The sequence below is a fragment of the Jaculus jaculus genome, chromosome 1, assembly GCF_020740685.1.
Source record: "Jaculus jaculus isolate mJacJac1 chromosome 1, mJacJac1.mat.Y.cur, whole genome shotgun sequence".
Classification (NCBI taxonomy): Eukaryota; Metazoa; Chordata; class Mammalia; order Rodentia; family Dipodidae; genus Jaculus; species Jaculus jaculus.
The window spans coordinates 20,791,242-20,810,562 of NC_059102.1; the positions used below are offsets into that span (position 1 = coordinate 20,791,242).

General features: G+C 45.7%; 1 pseudogene; it reads right to left on the minus strand.

Annotated features, from left to right (window-relative positions):
• Positions 1-18,485, minus strand: part of LOC123459354 — a 33,979-nt pseudogene extending 15,494 nt beyond the window's left edge.
• Between the last annotated feature and the right edge of the window lie 836 nt (positions 18,486-19,321).

The following is a 19,321-nucleotide window of genomic DNA, read 5'->3' on the forward strand; positions in this document are numbered from 1 at the left end:
TCTCAAAGCACTTCACAAATTCCAATTCATTAACCTTCACAACCCACCCTGGGGGACACGGGGTGGGCATGTCGTCCCTGTGGTGGGAGCACTCCGCTGGAGGCACAGGAAGCACCATTTTTCCTTCAAGGTCACCTGAAAGGTGACCGGGAAACTCAGAAGTGATTTCCTGAATAGCTGGCACCCAGGCCAGGTACTGCTAACTGAGGGGCCTCAGCTTCATTATCTATATTCATTATTTTTCTTATTGCCATACCCAAGATTCCTGACAAGATGCAACTTGATGGGACAGGGCTTTATTTTGGCTTACAGTTGGAAGGGCTACCATCCATCAGGGAGGAGAAGAGGGACCAGCAGGTGTTTTCACGGCAGCAGCTGGGATTCCTCTCCTCCTCACGTCTTGGAGGAACAGTAAGGTCCATCCCCAGTGACACACTTCCTCCAACAGAGCTTCACCGCTAAAGGTTCCTCAATCTTCCAAAACAGCACTACTAGTTGGGGACAAACAACGTGAGCCCATGTGGCCCATTCACATTCAGACCACAGCACTCTCCGTTGGGCCATGTGACTCTGCTGGACACACGCTGTCAGTTGTCCTCGCAAGAGCAAAGGAGCCGCAAATGTAGGAAGGGCTGCTGTGGTCACACGGTGCGGTCACACACCGCATCTGCGTCCCTCCCCTCCCCCCAGCTACAGAGTTGGTGAGTGTCTATGGACTGTACCTTACAAGGTAGACAGCAAGACTGAGGGATCTTGAAGAATTTAACCCAAAGTCATTTAATCACCAGTAGTCCAGTTGATGACCTATTTGTGTTATTTTACTTACTTAGGGGTGGGAGAGAGAATGGGCACACCAGGGCCTCTAGCCACTGCAAAAAAAAACACACACAAAAAAAAACAAAAACAAAAACAAAAAAAAACTCCAGATGCCTGCGCCACCTTGTGCATCTGGCTTAACGTGGGTACTGGGGAATCAAACCTCGGTCCTTCGGCTTTGCAGGCAAGTGCTGATCCATCTCTCTAGCCCCTTATTTGTGTTTTTAAAATAATAATAATAAACACATATGTATTCATAGCCATTCTCACAATACCACCCCTAAGAATCTTCATGTCTGAAGGCGGTGTCATGATTTGAGTCTCTGAGCTGATCCAGAAAATGCGGAAGCCAAGAAGTCCAGAAAGCTGGGCTTACTTCCAGAAGACAAAGTAGAGGGACCAATTGTAGCTTGGAAAGGGAATGAGAGGTTGTACTTTTTTTGTGGGGGGGGGGGGGTGTTGGATGGAGGGAGGGTGGCAGATAGAAAAACCAAGATAGAATGAGGTTCCTTTCCCAATATAAAAAGGCAAGTGCCAAGGTTGGCCATGCTTTCTTGGAATGCCCCAGCCATCTTGAGCCAAGAATGGCCTGCCTGTCCCTTGAGGGCTGGAAAACAGCCCGAGTGCTTTCAGTATGCATAACTACTGCCTTAATAGCGAAGCCATGGGAGACCTCATTCCCCAGAGGAAACATGCTTTCTGGGTCACCATGACGAGCCCCACACCTGCAGCTTTATTTTGAAACACAACTGGGTGCAACCTTGATGGATTGCAGGGGTCTCATAATGACAAAAACCTGTCTTTCCCACAGTCGATTTCTTTTCATGTTCACTGAAAATACCAAAGTTTGATTGTTACAGAAACCCAAGGCAAAAATGTTCCAAAGCAACTTCCCACTCGTCCTTCCTCCCAGCTTCTTCTCTTTTCTCTGTTGTGTTCAATTCCCTCTCCTTTTCCATTTGTCAAGACAAAAGAAAAAAAAATTCTATAACCACTGGTCTCTGTCTAGGAACATAGAAGGAAACGAAGCAAAGCAAACAACAGAGAAAAGTGAACCACAAACTGCTTAACAGTCCCGGGGCACCAGCCGGCCCTGCAGGTTAACTAAGGTATGGTTTCTTTTGCCTCTTTCTAAGTATTTGTTCAGGGTTCAGATTCTTAGAATAAAATCAAGGGTTAGCGAAAGAGGTCTGAAAATCTCAACGTGGAAGTTATTTGCCAATCAATATGTATCCAAAGTCTATAAAGACTCCATCTGGTTCAACTCAGCAAGTCTGTTTCCAAGACTACCTGTTTGATCCCCCAAAGTAGAGCCTGAGGTTTGGTGCAGACAGTCTTATCAGGTGGTGATCCCAGGAAACATGGCCAGAGAGTAGCAGACGTGAGAAGCAAGGATGTGGGGAAAGCTGATATGAATATGCTAAGGAGATAGATGTTACCCATGGGTCAGTCCTCTGAAGATCATCGGACGTAAAGCACACCTTACAATTGTCACACTGAGGAGCAAGGACCTTGAGACATTTATCTGTCAATGTGTATCTCCTTTGCCTGAGGAGTGGTTGGGGACATTACCATTGACAAATCCAGAGTGTTCTGCACATGCATAGACCAAGCAAGCCAGAAAACAAGTTCAGACAGATGACACAGGAAGCCAGCAGACTGTCAGGGATAGTTGTCAGGTGTCTTAAAGAAAGGCAGAGGGAAAATGGTTGGAAAGATGGTGGAATTTCAGCCTCATCTACCACGGTGCATTTGAGGGTGTGTTACTTCCCTCTGATAGATTCATTCAATACCATATCACCCAATGTTATTTTGTTCAGCCACATTTGCTAAGATCCAGAGTCATTAAGATGAACAAGGACAAACTCGACCCTTGAGTCCAAGACTGGTGTCATTTGTTAATGTGGGTTTGCGCAGGTCTGGGCTGCACTGTGACACCTTGGCATCAGGACTGTGTATACCATGTGATCTTAATTCTATTTTTGAAAATGTAGAGAAAAAAAGACTGGAGGGAAATATACCAAACTGCTAATAGTGCTTTTCTTTGGTTGATGGGAACTGTTTTGCTTCTTGCATTTCCATTTTGGCCAGATTTCCTATAATAGAAATATATTCATCCAAAGGAGAAAATAACTTTTGTCTGACAATAAGAGGAAGAGAAGTCACCTGCCACAGCAGAAGAAAATTTAGAACTGGCCCTGATCACTTTCCCCCACTGCTCAACCTTCATGTGTGTCTAACATTTCAGGTTCCCTGCTGAACCCGGAACCAGCATCAAATGTAAAGTCATTTGGGGCACTTATCAGGTGCCTGGGACACGGAAGTAACATGTATCTCCTGATTAAATGTGAAGTTCTTAGGGTACCACAAAGAGGAAAAAACCCAGCTTTTTATTTAGTATGTTGATTCATGGAAATATAAAGCCCATTCTCATGTTGTCCAGGACAGCTCCTCAGTTAGCTTTGATTCCATCTTCAATGGTCAGACAGTGAGTGACTCTAGCGTTGGAAAGTTCCCCACTTCATAGAAACCAATCATCGCTCTGGTGTGGTGGTTTGATTCAGGTGTCCCCAATAAACTTAGGTGTTCTGAATGCTAGGTTCCCAGCTGATGGAGACTTGGGAATTAACACCTTCTAGAGGCAGTGTATTATTGGGGGTGGGCTTATGGGTGTTATAGCCAGCTCCCCTGTGTCAGTGTTTGCTATACTCTCCTGTTGCTATGATCCACTTTATGTTGGCCAGGGGGTGATATCCACCCTCTGTTAATGCCACTGTTTTCCCTGCCATTATGGAGCTTCCCTCTAGAGCCTACAAATCAAAACAAACCCTTTCTTTTCCTCAGAAGCTGCTCTTGGTTTGGTGATTATGATCAGCAATGCAAACCTGACTGCAACAGTAATTTTGGTACCAAGAGTGGGGTTGCTGGTAGACACCTAACTGTGTGGCTTTGGCCTTTTGGAGCTGATTTTCAAGAGGAATGTGGATGAAATTGAAACCTTAACCTAAGAGATGCCTTGCAGTGCTGTAAGTACAGCTTGATGGACTGTTCTGGTCAATCTTGAAAGACCTGAATGCAGTAAGAACTATGGACTGTAAGGTTTGGCTTATGAGGGTAAAAAGGAGCTTTGTCTGGATTGGGCTAGAAGCAATTTGTGTGAAAGGCAGCTGTTATGCCTTTGTCCTGAGAAGCTGTGCAGGTTGGTATTGTGTAGAAAGGGACTGGTGTGAGCAGAGGGATATGGCACAGAAGAAAATGAAATCTTTGGGTGAACCACTGCCCATTCAGCTGCAATAGAGAGATTACAACTTTTGAGACTGGGCCAGCTGACCTGCACTGGGGCAACAGGAAGAATGTAGACTCTTTTGAAGGGGTCTGAGTGCTCAAGGAGTGTCCTATTCTTCAAAGTCTGCTTTATTCTCCCCTGGATTAACAAATTGGCACCCTACCTGGTATTGTGGAGTATAAGATACACAGGAAAGAGGGTCATTGAGCTTGCAACATGGTCTTGTGTTTTGGAAATGGCCATGGGCACTGTGAAGCAGGTTTGCTGGATTTCTGCATAGAGACCCAATGGAGCCATAAGGATGAACCATGGATTGTAGTGGAGACCCAGTGGAGATGCTGGGACCACAAGATGGCTGCTAAGGAAAGCTGTTGGCCCCCATAAAGTCTTCCAGGACCATGAATAGCCTAGATGGAGGGGCAGAATTGGAACTCCAGAGACTTGTTGCTGATTAGAATTATCAGACTTGGAGATTTGTCACTGGCTAGAGTTGTTGGACTTTGAGATACAGGGTTTGGTGTTTGCCCTGTTTAAATCCTGTATTTCTCGAGTATTTCTTTGTTATGTTCAATGCCACCTTTTACAGTGTGAATGTTTATTCTGTACCATTATGGGTTTTGGGGGGATTGTTTTTGTATTATGGCTCACTTAAAAAATCTTGGACTATAGGAATGTTTGAACATCATTGGGGTTGATAAAAACTATGGGGACTTTTAAAGTTGGACTTAATGCATTGTATTTTATATCACGTGTAGATATCCGTTAATGGGGGCCAGGAGCAGAATATGGTGGTTTGATTCGGGTGTCCCCAATAAACTTAGGTGTTCTGAATGCTAGGTTCCCAGCTGATGGGAGTTGGGAATTAACATCTCCCAGAAGCAGTGTATTATGGGGGGTGGCCTTATGGGTGTTATAGCCAGCTCCCCCATGCCAGTGTTTGGTACACTCTCCTGTTGCTGTGGTCCACCTCATGTTAGCAAGGGGTGACGTCCACCCTCTACTTATGTCATCATTTTTCCCTGCCATCATGGAGCTTCCCCCTTGAGCCTATAAGTCAAAATAAACCTATTTTTGTCCTACAACCTGCTGTTGGTCAGGTAACTTCTTTTTTTTTTTTTTTAATTTTTTATTTGAGAGTGACAGACACAGAGAGAAGGACAGATAGAGGGAGAGAGAGAGAATGGGCACGCCAGGGCTTCCAGCCTCTGCAAACGAACTCCAGACACGTGCGCCCCCTTGTGCATCTGGCTAACGTGGGACCTGGGGAACCGAGCCTCGAACCGGGGTCCTTAGGCTTCACAGGCAAGCGCTTAACCGCTAAGCCATCTCTCCAGTCCTGGTCAGGTAACTTCTACCAGCAATGCGAACCTGACTGCAACACCTGGAGTGGAGAGACTTCACACTGGAGAATTTTCTTACCAATTCTGTCTAGTGTAGTCTTGAAAGTTGGGGGTGAAAGATGCTACCTAAATAAAGCGTTCTTATTTAATAATTTCAAACTATAGCCTGAACTCTGCTTACAGGAGAAGAAATAGGATTACACTCAAGCGGTGGTATTTATTGGCAGGGCTACAACTGGCAACATTCGTCTTGAAATATCTTTCATGCAGTTAAAAAAGTTAAACATCTTGGATATATTCTTCCTGGACTTCCTCAAACCCCTAAATTCTGAATTATTTCTGATCATGGAATATTTTAGCTGTCCAGCCCTTCATGAATCTGATGTTTGGTGACAGGTCCAGACTGCAAAGCTTTTCAAGGGCCAGGGCTCTGTTCACATGGGGAGGCTCTTCGGCATTGTGTATAAGAGGCCAGTGCAGATCCTGAAGGGATTTCTCTAAATTCTGCACGATGTAACTCAATATCTGGTATGTCTCTGGGGGTTTGTTGGAGTCACCCATAGGGACATGAGTGGCTCAAAGGCAGTTGGGACTTTTTAGTGATGCAACTGCCTCTGAGTCACCCATGCCACTGTAAGTAACACCCAGAAACTCACTGGTTCACTAACCTGCACTTGGGTGGAACCCTTTCTTTGGTCTGTCAGTGGCATATCTGAGGGAGTAGACATTTTTTTATGCCTTCCCGGGAAAAGTAACACAACATAGTTTTTACCTGCTTTTGCTGTGGGAAGATGAACTTGGATAGCTAATGGATGACATTTAGCACCATGTTACACGGCTGGCATTTGATAAATGGGAGAAAGGACGAGTTGTTTGCAGGAGTCAGGCAAGAATTAGGATAGACAACTAAGGATTGCTGAACATTTGTTCGGTTTCCTTACTAGCTTGTGGTCCGGGACTTTTTTGTTAATACTGTACAGAGATGAGGATTCCAGCACACAGACCGCCCTTGCGGACACCAGCACACCCCAGGCTTCTCCCCAGACCCCCATCGCTCACTCACAGTGACATACAAGAGGTGCTCATTCAATATGCACTGCAGAATCAATGTACTTGAGGAGGGATATGATCGACTCAACCCCAAGAGCCATGCAACAAAAAAACCTGGAGGTTTTTTTTTTTTTTTGCTGTAGTCAGGTCAGCTTTTTCCTCTCAGAACAAACAGAAAACCAAACAGAAATAAAATCAGACAAGGCTCTGGTTCTCAAAGTCACTGAACAAATACACTTGAGTTATTATCTCAAGAAAAAAAAATCAATGCTTTTCCTTCCACCAGTGTCTAAGCCTTCGGCACTGACTAGGAAACAGGGATGCCCCCCCAGTCCCGTGTCCTCCTGAGCCCAAGAGCTGAGCGCACAAGGCCCAGCTTCCCTAGCTGGATGAGCCTGTGGGAAATCATTTCCTTCTTGGAGCTTAGAGCCATCACTGCAGGTACTAACGTGCCCCCAAATGCTCCCCTGCCTTCTGGCTAACATAACTGGATGTTTTAAAAACATGAGGCAGCCAGGCATGGAGGCGCATGCCTTTAATCCCATCACTCGGGAGGCAGAGGTAGGAGGATCACCATGAGTTTGAGGGCAATCTGAGAGTACATAGTGAATCCCAGGTCAGCCTGGGCCAGAGTAGTGAGAGCCTACCTTGAAACACACACACACAAAAAAAAAAAAAAAAAAAAAAAAAATTGGCGAATACACAAATGTGGGATTTAGAGTCTTGGAGGATGGGTTTGGAACCATCTCAGGAGAGTTAGGAACAGTTAAAGGAGCTTGCTTAGAGCTAACACGTACCTGTCTAAGCATTGAATCAGCTTGGGACGTTTTAAATAATGACAGATTTTTATGTCCAACTAGAGACCAGATTCAACATCTCCATTTTTTAAGAAAACATTTTTTATTGACCACTTCCACACATATATTGTACCATGTTCATAATCCTCTCCCATGACCCCCTTCCCCGCTCTGAGATCCCCCTTCCTCTGAGTCCCTTCTTCCCAACTAGTCTCTTTTCTATTTTGATGTCATCATTTTCCCCCTTCTGTTATGTGGATTTTGTGTAGGTAGCATCAGCCACTGTGAAGTCATGACTCTCAAGGCCATTTTGTATTTTGAAGACATTCTTGTAAGCATTCTTTCCCTTCCTTTGGCTCTCATATTCTTTCTGTCACCTCTTATGCAATGGTCCCTGTCCCTTGGAGGATATGATAGAGATGTCTCACTTAGTGTTGAACAGTCCAATGTCTCTTCTTCTCGGCACTATGGTGACTTTTGAATCATTCCAGTCATTACTGCCATCTGAAAAGGGAAACTTCTTTAACCAAAAGTGAGAGTAGCAATAATACAAGGGCACACATATGAATATTTAGAGGGTAGTTTGGTGGTCATAAGATAGCCACTTAGCCAGACAACTGTAGTAGTTTCCCCACAAGGGATTATGACCTCCCTAGCCATAGGCTTTTCATTAGGTTTTCAGTACCAGGCAGGAATTCTTCCTCAAGTCCAGTGAGAGAACAGTTGGCTTTCCCCATAACAGACGTGCCACCATTGCACTCATTGTCAGATTTGGCCTAGATATCCAGCTATAAAACTTCCAGGTCCACTGCTGGTCAAGACTAATGACTTTTCTCCCTCAACAGCTTCAAAGCTCTTTCCAGCATCCTAACAACTAGTCAACAGGGAAGAGGCTTCCAGCTCAGCTCCAGCTTGATTTCTCAGTGACCTGCAGCCCAGGCATGTGAATTCTTCATCAACAGCATCTTACCATCTGATGGGACACCAAGAGCCTTGGCTTATATAGCCTGTAATGTTTTGGCAAGAGCCTGTAATCAGAGACCTCCTTGGCTAACAACTCACTAGATAGTATCCCACCTGTGGTGAAGTTTTTCTAATAACAATCTATGGCTTCTGAACACAACATTCTCCACCTCCACCAGATACTTCTGCCTAAACTCTCTCTTTTTATTTTTACTTTTAAAATTTATTTTGAGAGAGAAAGAGAACACCAGGGCATTCAGCCACTGCAAATGAACTCCAGATGCATGTGCCACCTTGTGCATCTGGCTTATGTGGGTCTTGGGGAATAGAACCTGGGTCTTTTGGCTCTGCAGGCAAGTGTCTTAACCACAAAGCCATTTCTCCAGCCCTCTTTCTAAAAACTTATATATTATTAGCTAGTGAAGATGTAGGTTTCTATACGAATTATTCATAACATTGGAAATTTTGATTAATCCTTCTCCCACCCCCTTCTCTCCTCCATCCCCTCCCCTGACCCCACTTAGACCATTTCATCTCGATCTTAAGATGCTCTTTAAAAGATTCTGCAACGAAGAAAAATGGAGAAATGTATTCCATTTAGATCCTGAAGACACCATGACTGTGAGCCATGTCTAAACTTCTATATTCACCTAAGGGGTTTTTGGATGAGAGAACTTCTTCTCATAAGTCCCCCAAGCTGACCATCTTAAAGGGAATAGATGTTCCTTGAAGAATTTAAAGGGATATCTAAAGAGACAAAGTTTATGGAAGCAGAGGGTAGAACTGAGGTTTCCAGGGCTGGGGCAGAAGAAGACGGGGCCCTGGTGCTATAGGGTAAAGTGTCAGTGATGACAGTGGGCAAGCTGAAAAGAGCTGCACAGCATTATGCCTAGAGATAACACTGTTAAGCGCTGGGCTATTACTCAGGGGCTCCGTACCCAGTGCCACACATAAAGTAAACAAACAGCAATACTATATTATGCTCTTGAAAATCTACTGAGTGCCAATCTCACATTAAGTGTTCTTACAACATAGGTTGCATTGTTGTTTTTTAATGTTTTTGAATATCTTAAGAGCTTATTTGCAAAGGAGAGAGTTAATGAGAACAGGCGTGACAGGGCCTCTTGCCACTGCAGAAATTTCCAAATGCATGCACCACTTTGCATCTGGTTTTACATGGGTAGTGGAGAATTAAACTAGGGACATCAGGTTTTGCCAATAATTGTCTTTAACTGTTGAGACATCTTTGCAGCCCACACTGGTTTGGTTTTAAAGAATGAGCAACAGGACTGGGGAGATGGCTTAGTGGTTAAGGCACTTGCCTGCAAAGCCTAAGAACTCATGTTCAAGTCTCCAGGTCCCACATAGCCAGATGCACAGTGACACAAGCACACAGTGTCTCACATGCACCACAAGGGGGCGCATGCATCCGGAATTCATTCACAGTAAGCTCAATGTCCTGGTGTGCCCATTCTCTCTCTCTCTCTCTCTCTCCCTACTTCTCTGTCTCTCAAAAATAAAAATAATTTTTAAAAGAATGAATGGTAGAATAAAAAGAGCATGTAGTTTAAGAAAAGGAATGAGAGGCTACATGTGATAGCATGCAGCAGAAGAGAACTCCAAGACAAGACAGAGTAACGTTAGTTGTGTTGAGTAGAGATAAGAGGTGGTACAGTCTTTAGATTTACGGCAGGTGTGAAGGCAGAGACATACAGACCCTTGAGAAAAGGAAATAGCATGCACCTAAGACATGGGTATGGGCTTTTCAAGAGAGAACACACCTTAACAAGAACTATATATCTATTTGTGGCTTTTGAATTTACATTGCTCAAAAGGTGGAGTTTATAACCAGGCTCAAAGATTAAGTAAAGTTTACATTTTAAGCAAAAAATAGGATTTGGTTTATATTTGTTTCTTATCTTAAAGAATTTCCTTCTGTGAATGAAACTGGGAGGTGTTTTTATGAGGTACTTTTTTTTTTTTTTTAGGTTAGCAACGAGCCATGCAGATATATTAGGATCAAAGGTCACAAACATGCCGGCCTTAAGTTAACACTGTCCACTGGTTCTTTGGTCTTTAGGAAAACAAGCACCATCTCTGTACACAATCTTGATTTTATCCGTTGTGTGGAAGTTTTCGAATCTCCATTAGCAGGAAATGTAACCAGAGCCTAGAGAGAGGGGTTTCTTCCCCTTCCCACATGACCCTGATTTTCCCCATCTCACTATCATGTTTCAATTTCCTGAGAGATGCCTCTGCCCAGAGGTATTCCACAGGCTTCTCCTGACCCCTCGCAGTACTGCTACTTGGTCCCATTAATATGTTTCTGCTGTGTCATCTAAAAAAGGGCACATTGATTTGTTTGAACAACATATGCAGGCTGATTATTACACAGAGGTCTCTAGCACTTTTTGGAACCTCAGAGGAAGTGGTCACCCAGTTTATTCCCCAACTCTACTAGCCCCCAATAACTGAGCTCTCAGTCTGCCCAGAGTTTACGAGAGCAAGAGGTAGCTGACCTGGCCAGTGAGGACCTGAGCAGGCCTGGGCTCTGGAAAATCTAGAGATCCAGTTTGAGAATATGCTGAGAGCCAGGGTGTCCCAAGCAAACAATGGCTGCTCTAGTTGAGTCACACCACCCTTGGAGAACTTATCCCTGGCCCTAAGGATAGTCCTTACTGGTGTATTTTGACTCACCCTTGAACTTGACCATGACCATGGCACCTTCCTCCTGCCGGTTTCTATCTTGTGCTATCTGTATGATGAGGACAGTCTTTACAGGACAATACTTTTAACCAAGTCTTGTTTTACTGATTGTCTGTATCAGCTCACCCTTTAGTACTGATCTACTGTTCCTGGCCAGCATACCTATGGCAACGTGGATATTGAGAGCAAATCAACCTCAATATAGGGCAAGAAGAAAATGAAAGAAAGATAGGAAGGATGACTGACTTGGGAGCTACCACTCAGGCATGATAATACGTGTGTACAATCCCAGCACTTGGAGCCAGAGGCAGGAGGGTAAATAGTAGTCCAAGGTCATTCTCAGGTTAGATAGGCCTGGACAACAGGAGACCATATCTCAACAAAACAAACTAAGATGCCACCAAAAATTTCAAAGCACAGAAATACTTAGGCAAGATATGTGAAATCTGTACAATGAACGATCATGCTGCTACTAGAATGGTGCTGGTTGAAAATTTAAAATAATGTGTTGTAACAGTCAAGCAGCTTCGTGGGTTTGGGTGCTGGGTGCTATGCAGTTGGATCACTGACATAGACGTAGCTCTGACTCAAATGCACCAGGGCCAAGTAACATGCAAAAGGCATCAGTGCTGAGGGCTAAGGGTGACATTAGTAGGGAGCAGGACAGGAGACCCAGGCAAGACCTGCGCTGGATCTCATGTCTTCACCTGTGGCTCTGCTGACTTTATTTGTGCGTCTGGCTAGTGGAGAGTTTCTCTACAAAAAAAAGTAAATGTTAAGTTTACATGCATGTATGCTTCCCCGTGTGTTTCAGGTTGTCCCTGGTGATGTGATCATATGCAGAGACACCTTTGCTAGAAGGGGTGTTATATGTTTTTGTGTTTTTATGAGGAAGGTACTTATGCTTCGTTTTCTTCCTTCTTCTTGGCTTTGGCTTCAACATGAGAAGAACCACAGGGATCAAGATGTCTTGGGGAGTCAGAGCTGCTCCTTCAGTCTGCCTCCCTGTTACCTTGCAGACAGAGCTAGCAATCTGCCCTAAACCATCTTTCGACAGTCAGACGAGAGAAGTATGCTCTGTGTTACTAAATTCAAGCCTATATATTTTGGGGTCTCTTTATTATAGCAACGTAACCTACATGGCCACATAGGAAACATGTTATGCTATAATGCTGCTTCCTAAAGCATCAAGTACAGCATATATACGCTGTAACCCCAATCACTAAAAAGAATGCGTAAGCAAAATGCCCAGGAGAAAATATATCAAAAACTCAAGAGCAAAAGGGATGGTGGGGGAAGCCAACTTAAACATGATTCTAGACAGCAATGAGGTAGTGTTATCTACATGATCATTAAACTAACATATACTGAGCACTATTATGTTTGGGTAGAAAAAGTGAGATTAGAGGACAGGAAAGACATAGTTTTTGTTTCTATGAACTTTATAGCAAAACTAGAATGGAAGCATTGGTATCAGTGGCTACTATGAATAACATGCAGAGTTTTTTTTTCATTTTCAACGGGTCTTTCTGCAAAGAGACAGGTGTCGGCGAGATTTGGGGGTGCTAGATAAGTGTCACTGTACTCCAGGACTGGCCACTGCCGCCTTGCCTAGAAGTAGCTGTTGGACCAGGAGGTGACCCACCCCTTCAACAATCCTTCAGGAAAGAGCAGGAGGCGCCCAAGGGCTTCCGTGTCACAGTTCTGCCCCTCCCCTCTTCTGAAATCCACTTCAGCCCCCCTAACCCTGGGATAAAGGAACCCGGAGCCTATCCCAGGCCCCATCCAGCAGTGTGTCCAGGGAGCGCACCTTATCACGCAGCACCTGGCTTAGCTGCTGGGCGGCCGTCTTGGGAGACTTGATAGCGTCTGTTTGTTTTGGGGAGCAGGGCCGGAGCGGCAAAGAACGCTGAACAAACACAGGAGTGGAAAGTTGGCGCCTGTCTTACACAGTAGCCTTAATTTTTGTAGACTTTTGTTTTTTAAAGCAAGAAACGCCAGTGTTTGGTTTAGCCGCAGTCATTAAATATCCTGCAAGAGCCTGCCTGAGTCAGCAACAGGCAGTAAATTTGCAATTGAGTAATACCAAAGACTTGATCCTCCTATCTCCCCATCTACCTGCCCTGCTACCCCAGCAGCTCTTCCAGCCACTGCTGAGCATTTCTGCCCACATACCTGCCAGACTCCATTTTTCACCAGAGGCTTCATTACCAAATAGAGGGTTAGGGTTCTTAGAGGCACTTTAAACAGCTGAAAATAATGAAGGGGAAGTCAGTGCAATTAACCAAGCCCTTGGCAGCAGGATCTGAATAGTGAAGGGACTAATTATGCGCCCCAGGCACGGAGGTTTTGTGTTTGCCACATCACTGGGTCACAGTTAAGACTGTCCCAAAGCTGAGCATCTCTCAGGACAAGGCACGAGGCAGGCGTTGCCTTGGTGAATTCCTTTCCTTCTCATCCTCCATAAAGAAGTCTCATCCTTGCAAAGTGGGCTCTGCCGCTGCGTTTTCTTCCCTTTCTCTTTACTAACAGAAGCAGGATTTCACCCAGTTGGAGAAAACACCCAGGGAAATTGAATATATGCCCTACTATCTTTTCTAATTAGAAGTGGTCAGTGAACTGTGTGGACATCAATTGAACCTTCTAGGAAGACTGTCTTTCTCCTTGTACTCCGTCTCCTGCTCACAACCTGTTTGTGACCAGTGGAATTCCAGCAGCCATCCTGCCTCCATGAGGCAATCTTGGGGTTAATTTATGAACCTTACATCAAAGAGCAGAAAGACAGAAAACAACAGCATGAAGATCTACAGGAAGCTTTCACGTGGCCACGGAATTCTTAAGCTCCAGAGACTTCATGTCATATCTCTGTGTAGCCGAGCTGTTAGCTCAGAAGTCTGTAATAAGCAGCGAGTCCAATCTGACCAGATGCAACATACACTCAGTATCTGCCTTTCTCCTAAGTCCTTCGAAGACCTTTCAAAACTGAATCTCTGGGCTGGAGAGATTGCTTAGTGGTTAAGGCACTCGTCTGCAAAGACTAACAACCTGAAAGGTTGCCTTTTGAAAAATGACTTGTGTAGGCTGTTAGAGAGCTCAGAACCTGCCTTGCCCTTCCTGGTATCTCCAAAGGTCCTTGCACAATGCCTTTGACAGGGGCTTTGTGTCCATGCAGGGGGTACAGAAAAGTTCAGCCTCCCACCCCATTAACCTGGTTCAGCAACTGTCCACATCTGAAAGTCATTGACTGTATGAAGTCACAAGCCTCATGTGCAGGTCACTGACATTGCCTCGTTATCGGTCTTTCCAAGCATGCTCTTTGGGGTTCAGACTCCTTTTGCATCTGTAACGGCCTCTTTAGGTGTGACCCTGAGGGTCATGAGGCTGCACCTCTCGCCTGTCAACCCTGGCCTTGTCTCAGCTCAGTCAGGCCTTGGCACCCTCGGGCACTGAGCACACAATCTCAACCCCCCAGTCTGGGTATGAAGATTCTAGGCAAAGTGCCTCCCAAGCAGTGGCCCATGCCACAAGTGACCTAGAGTGGAATTATCTCTGAAAATCCATGGTTTCCTCAGAGAGAAGCCAGTAGGAATCATATACTATATCCCTAATGATATGGGAATTTGGAGTGTCTTGGAGGGTGATGAAGCCATTCTCAGTTCTTGGTTAGGTTTTAATCCAGGAGTTGGGATGCCAGACAGTCATAGTCACACAGAACTTCCACGGACTTAGTGGCCTCCATGATCTTGTCTTATGAATTTGGAGAATAAAATCCATAGATCGTACAGGATAAAGTTTAGACATATTTTTTAATGATTTATTTATTTGTTTATTTATTTATTTGAGAGAGAGAGAAAATGGGCACACCAGGGCCTCTAGCCACTGAAAACAAACTCCAGACACATGTGCCACCCATTATGTGCATCTGGCTTATGTGGGACCTGGAGAATGGAATCTGGGTCCTTAGGCTTCTCAGGCATGCACCTTAATCGCTAAGCCATCTCTCCAGCCTTAAAAAGATTTTCAAAACAATTTTATTTATCTATTTGCACATAGAAAGAGACACAAAAGAGAGACAAAGAGGTGGGGAGAGAATGGGTGCACCAGAACCCCCAGCCATTGCAAAGGAACACCAGGTGCATTTGCCACTTTGTGCATCTGGCTTTATGTGGGTACTGGGGACTAGAACCCAGGTCCTTAGGCTTTGCATGTAAGCACTTAACTGCTGAGCCATCTCTCTGGCCCTAGAGAGATTGTATTATAGAGCTTAAGAGAAGAACCAAAGGCCAAGCAGGACGGGGTCCTCAGAAATGGGAGAAAAAAAAAAAAAGCCCTGCTTGGTGACACTGACTGTTCTTTTTTCTAAAGTAGGTGTACATTTTTAGGGAGGAAGAAATAAGGAAAAAACCAGATTCATCAGGTCTCTTGATAGAGAGTAATCATATTTATATCTTTATGTCAGGTTTCTAGGAAAGAGCAATTCCTTTAGGGAAAAAAAGAGATAAAGGAAAATAGGATTCCTCCTTGCAAACTCAAGCATATTTCCACCTTAAAAAAAAAAAAAAAAAAAAAACTGGGCTGGGGAATTTGCTTAGTGGTTAAGGCACTTGCTTGCAAAGCCTGAAGGCCAGGGTTCAATTCCCAGTACCCATCTGAAGTCAGATGCATACAGTGGCACATGCATCTGGAGTTTGTTTGCAGTGGCTGGAGACCCTGGCGCACCCATTCTCTGTGTGTGTGTGTGTGTGTCTGCTTCTTTCCCTCTCTCAAATAAATAAATAAAATTTAAATATATATGTATATGTATATATAAAAATGGGATGGTGGGCCAAACACGCCACTTATCTCTCCTGCTTTTCCACTATACCAGTTCCCAGGGCTCACAACTGGCAAGCTAAGGAATCAATTAGAGCTCCGTCACCAGTAAAGACAAGTGGCTGAGTGATGTGAGGTCACCCAGCGTTTTTCACTGGCCGCTGCAGGCAAGCCCGTGTGGTGATGAATGGGTACAAACACATCATGCACACACAACACACACCACATCAAACATATGTTCTGTACATGTACAAAACAAAGTGAGTTCTTCCCTCGTTGTTCTGATTTTCCCATTTTGTTTCCCACCCTGCGTCTTCGCAATGTTGTCTACCCTTTCAGTCATAAGCAAACAAGATGTCAATCGAAGCCCGTGTCATCTTCATCACCTCCCTTTGCACTGTGTGGACTGACTGGCACATTTTTCTCTTCCCGGAATTTACGGCAGAGGCTGGGGGTAACCTGCCTGTTTTCTCCCCAGGACACTCCTGCCCATGGTTCCTGAGGCGCGGTGAGACCCGCAGAAATGTACAGACTCATGTGGGAATAAACGTGTAGATGTATTTAGATTCTGTTTGAGGAAATGGGCTTTCGACGCTGTCCAAGTTCAACAGACGGGGCTGTGCAGACCAAACAGTGGGGAGTCGTTGACACCCAAAACCACTTGCAGCCCAAATTAGACACAACAAATCTGGGGAGGAATTTTTAAAAATCCAAACCTCACCGTGCCCCCTCACCCCGGATTCCTCTCCGCATCAGAGAAGGGAAACACGTTTGCCAAGAGGGGTGGGAGGCCAGAATGCCTCGGCTATGGCAGGGAGAAGCTGCCTGTGCTAGAAAAGTTGGGGAGTTTTTGAGTCAGTCACCGCCCTGCTCCTGTTTCTTCTCATCACCACTGGGACTGGCTGTCAAGGCTGAGGTTGGCCCATCCCTACGCCAGTGTTCCAGATAACAAACAAAGCCTTTGGGGACTTCCACTGAGACCCAGCCAGGGCTGGGCAGCCAAGGGTAGGCAGGAGCCAGGCAGGAACACACGTGCTTGGTGGCCAGCCGAACTAGCAAGAAAGGAGACTTGCCCATAGGGGGCCGCTGTCCACGTAACCCTGGCTGGCGGTTCCTGTGAGAAATGTAGTCTCTTGTCCAAGATCTCTACAAGTTTTAACCACATGTGATCACAGCTTCTGATGTTAATCATGGGCGAGTGGATGGACTGCTGATATAAGCCTGTAACCCCCCAATGCTTGAGAGGTTGAGGCAGGGGGATTTTAAGTTCTAGGCCAGTCTAAGCAACGTGGCAAAACTGTCTCAAAATAAAGGTGTGGGGCATGCTGGGGGCCAAGGCTCGGTGGTGGGTTGCTTGCCTGGTTGGCATGAGACCTTGTGCTCAATCTCCAGAGCCATTAATGATAGATAGATGATGCTGGCAACGAATGGATACATTTTCTGAAGTAAACAAGCCTCTGGGGCTGGGTAGTATAAGTCATTCCTGAATTTGGGTCAAGGTTCCCTTGAAACTTGGGGTTCCAGGAAGTGGGTTGAGGGTCCACACATGTCCACACTACCATTTCTGCCCAGTTCTTTTCACTGCTAAATGGATCCAGCTTAAGGACTCTGGCAACATCCACCAAAAGGAGGCTCAAAAATCCAAACACGCACCCAGAGCAAAACCTTCCAGGTCGCAGCCTCAAAGACTGTGTGGCTTTTATTTTATTTTATTTTTGGTTTTTCGAGGTAGAGTTTCACTGTAGTCCAGGCTGAGCTGGAATTCACTATGAAGTCTCGAGGGTGGCCTCGAACTCAAGGCGATCCTCCTACCTCTGGTCTCCCAAGTGCTGGGATTAAATGCGTGCGCCACCACTCCCGGCTTTTTTTTTTTCTTTTTCTTTTTCTTTTTTAATGTACTTTGCAATGCCCAGAATGCTTGGTCCTGTTCAAACCACAAGCAGAACAATAGCCCATAGCCACGGACTCCTCAGGGGAAGTCTTGGCAGGAGAAGAGGAGCTGAGGCAGGGGGCTGGATTCGACTCTCCTTCCCCAGCTCTTACTCGGAGCATGCAAGCCATGGCCCCTGCCAGGCTCCATGAGCTACAATTTCTTGGGAGGGGGAGATGGGGGAGCGTAAGCAGAAAAGGTGAGCCCCGAGACCCAATCGCTCTCCGCAGCCTGAGCAGACTGCCTTTGGGTGGGGGGGATGGGGGTGGGGGTTGATCTCTGGAGTCTTTCACCTTGATCCCGAGCTGACTGCCCAAGTGGCAGGAGGAAGGGACCAGGCAGAAAGCAGGGCACGCGGTCCCCAGTCGCAGGCGAGCTTGCTCGGAGCTGTCAGCCAGCCAGCCAGGACTTCTAAAGGTTGGCATCTCTTCTGCGCCGCGCCTCACAGCTATCTGGGGGGCGAGGGGGGGTGGGTGTGTGTGCAGGGAAAGCGGAGCAAGGCTAAAACAACAGGGGACAACAACAACAGTAACAAAGACGAGGCCCCCCGATCCCCGGCCTGTGATTAAGCCCCCCCCCAGGGCTGCGGGCTAATCACCACGGTGGGAGCCCGTCCGCGCCCCCGCCCACGCCAGCGCCACTCCCGGGGCGCGGAGACGAAAGCCCCCCCAAACCCCCGCTCGCCGCCGCAGCGCCTCGAACCTTTCGCTTTGTTCCCCAGAGCCCAGGCGCAGGGGCTGCGCAGAAGGCGCGGGGAGCTGGCGGAGCTCGGTGGGTACCGACATGCAAATGAGGAGCACAACCAAACGGGCCCCACATTGCTTCAGAGGACCTGAATTTTTTATGGCCTGTATGTGCTTTTTGATGTTTTCATTGTCTCCCAGCATAACTGATATATGCATTCCGAGTCTGACAACCAGAAGTTGTGGGGTCTTTTTTTTTTTTTTCTTCTTCTTCTTCTTTTCCTGGAGCTTGGCCTTCTCTTACCTTAAAAAAAAAATAACAAACATTTTTTTTTTTAAAGAAGGAAAAAGAAGCAAACGAAAACAACAACAACAACAAAAATCTAGTGTAACAAACCGAGGTTACTTTAAGAAGTGCAGTATTTTAAGCCATGCAAAGAGGAAAGGAAAACATGTTGATTCTCATAAAGTCCTTAGAGTAAAACAACTCCAGGTCGCCTGCTTCAATTAAAGGGACAACTTCCACCAAGAGGAGTTTGGCCATGGTGGTTTTTTTTTTTTTTTTTTTTTTTTAATTTGATGGTGGTCAGTGGCAAAGGACCTGTTCCGATTATGAAATCCGCCCCTCACCCTGGCCATCCTCATCTGGTTGCACTTGTCCTTAATGAAGTTGGGGGTAGTGTTTTGAAAAAGTGGAAAAGTGGGAGGCCTATTGGACCCTTTCTCTACACACACACACACACACACACACACGCACACGGGGGGGGGGGGAGAGAAGATTGGGTGAACTTTTACCTTTTGAGGATCCTCCATCAGGCCACCAAATAAATACCTCAGGGTCAGTGGTATTTCAATGTTTGGCTGAGGGGAGATTTGCTGGTCGAATCACCAGAAAGGCATGTCAGAGAATCCTCCCCTCCAGTGACTAAAATCATAGG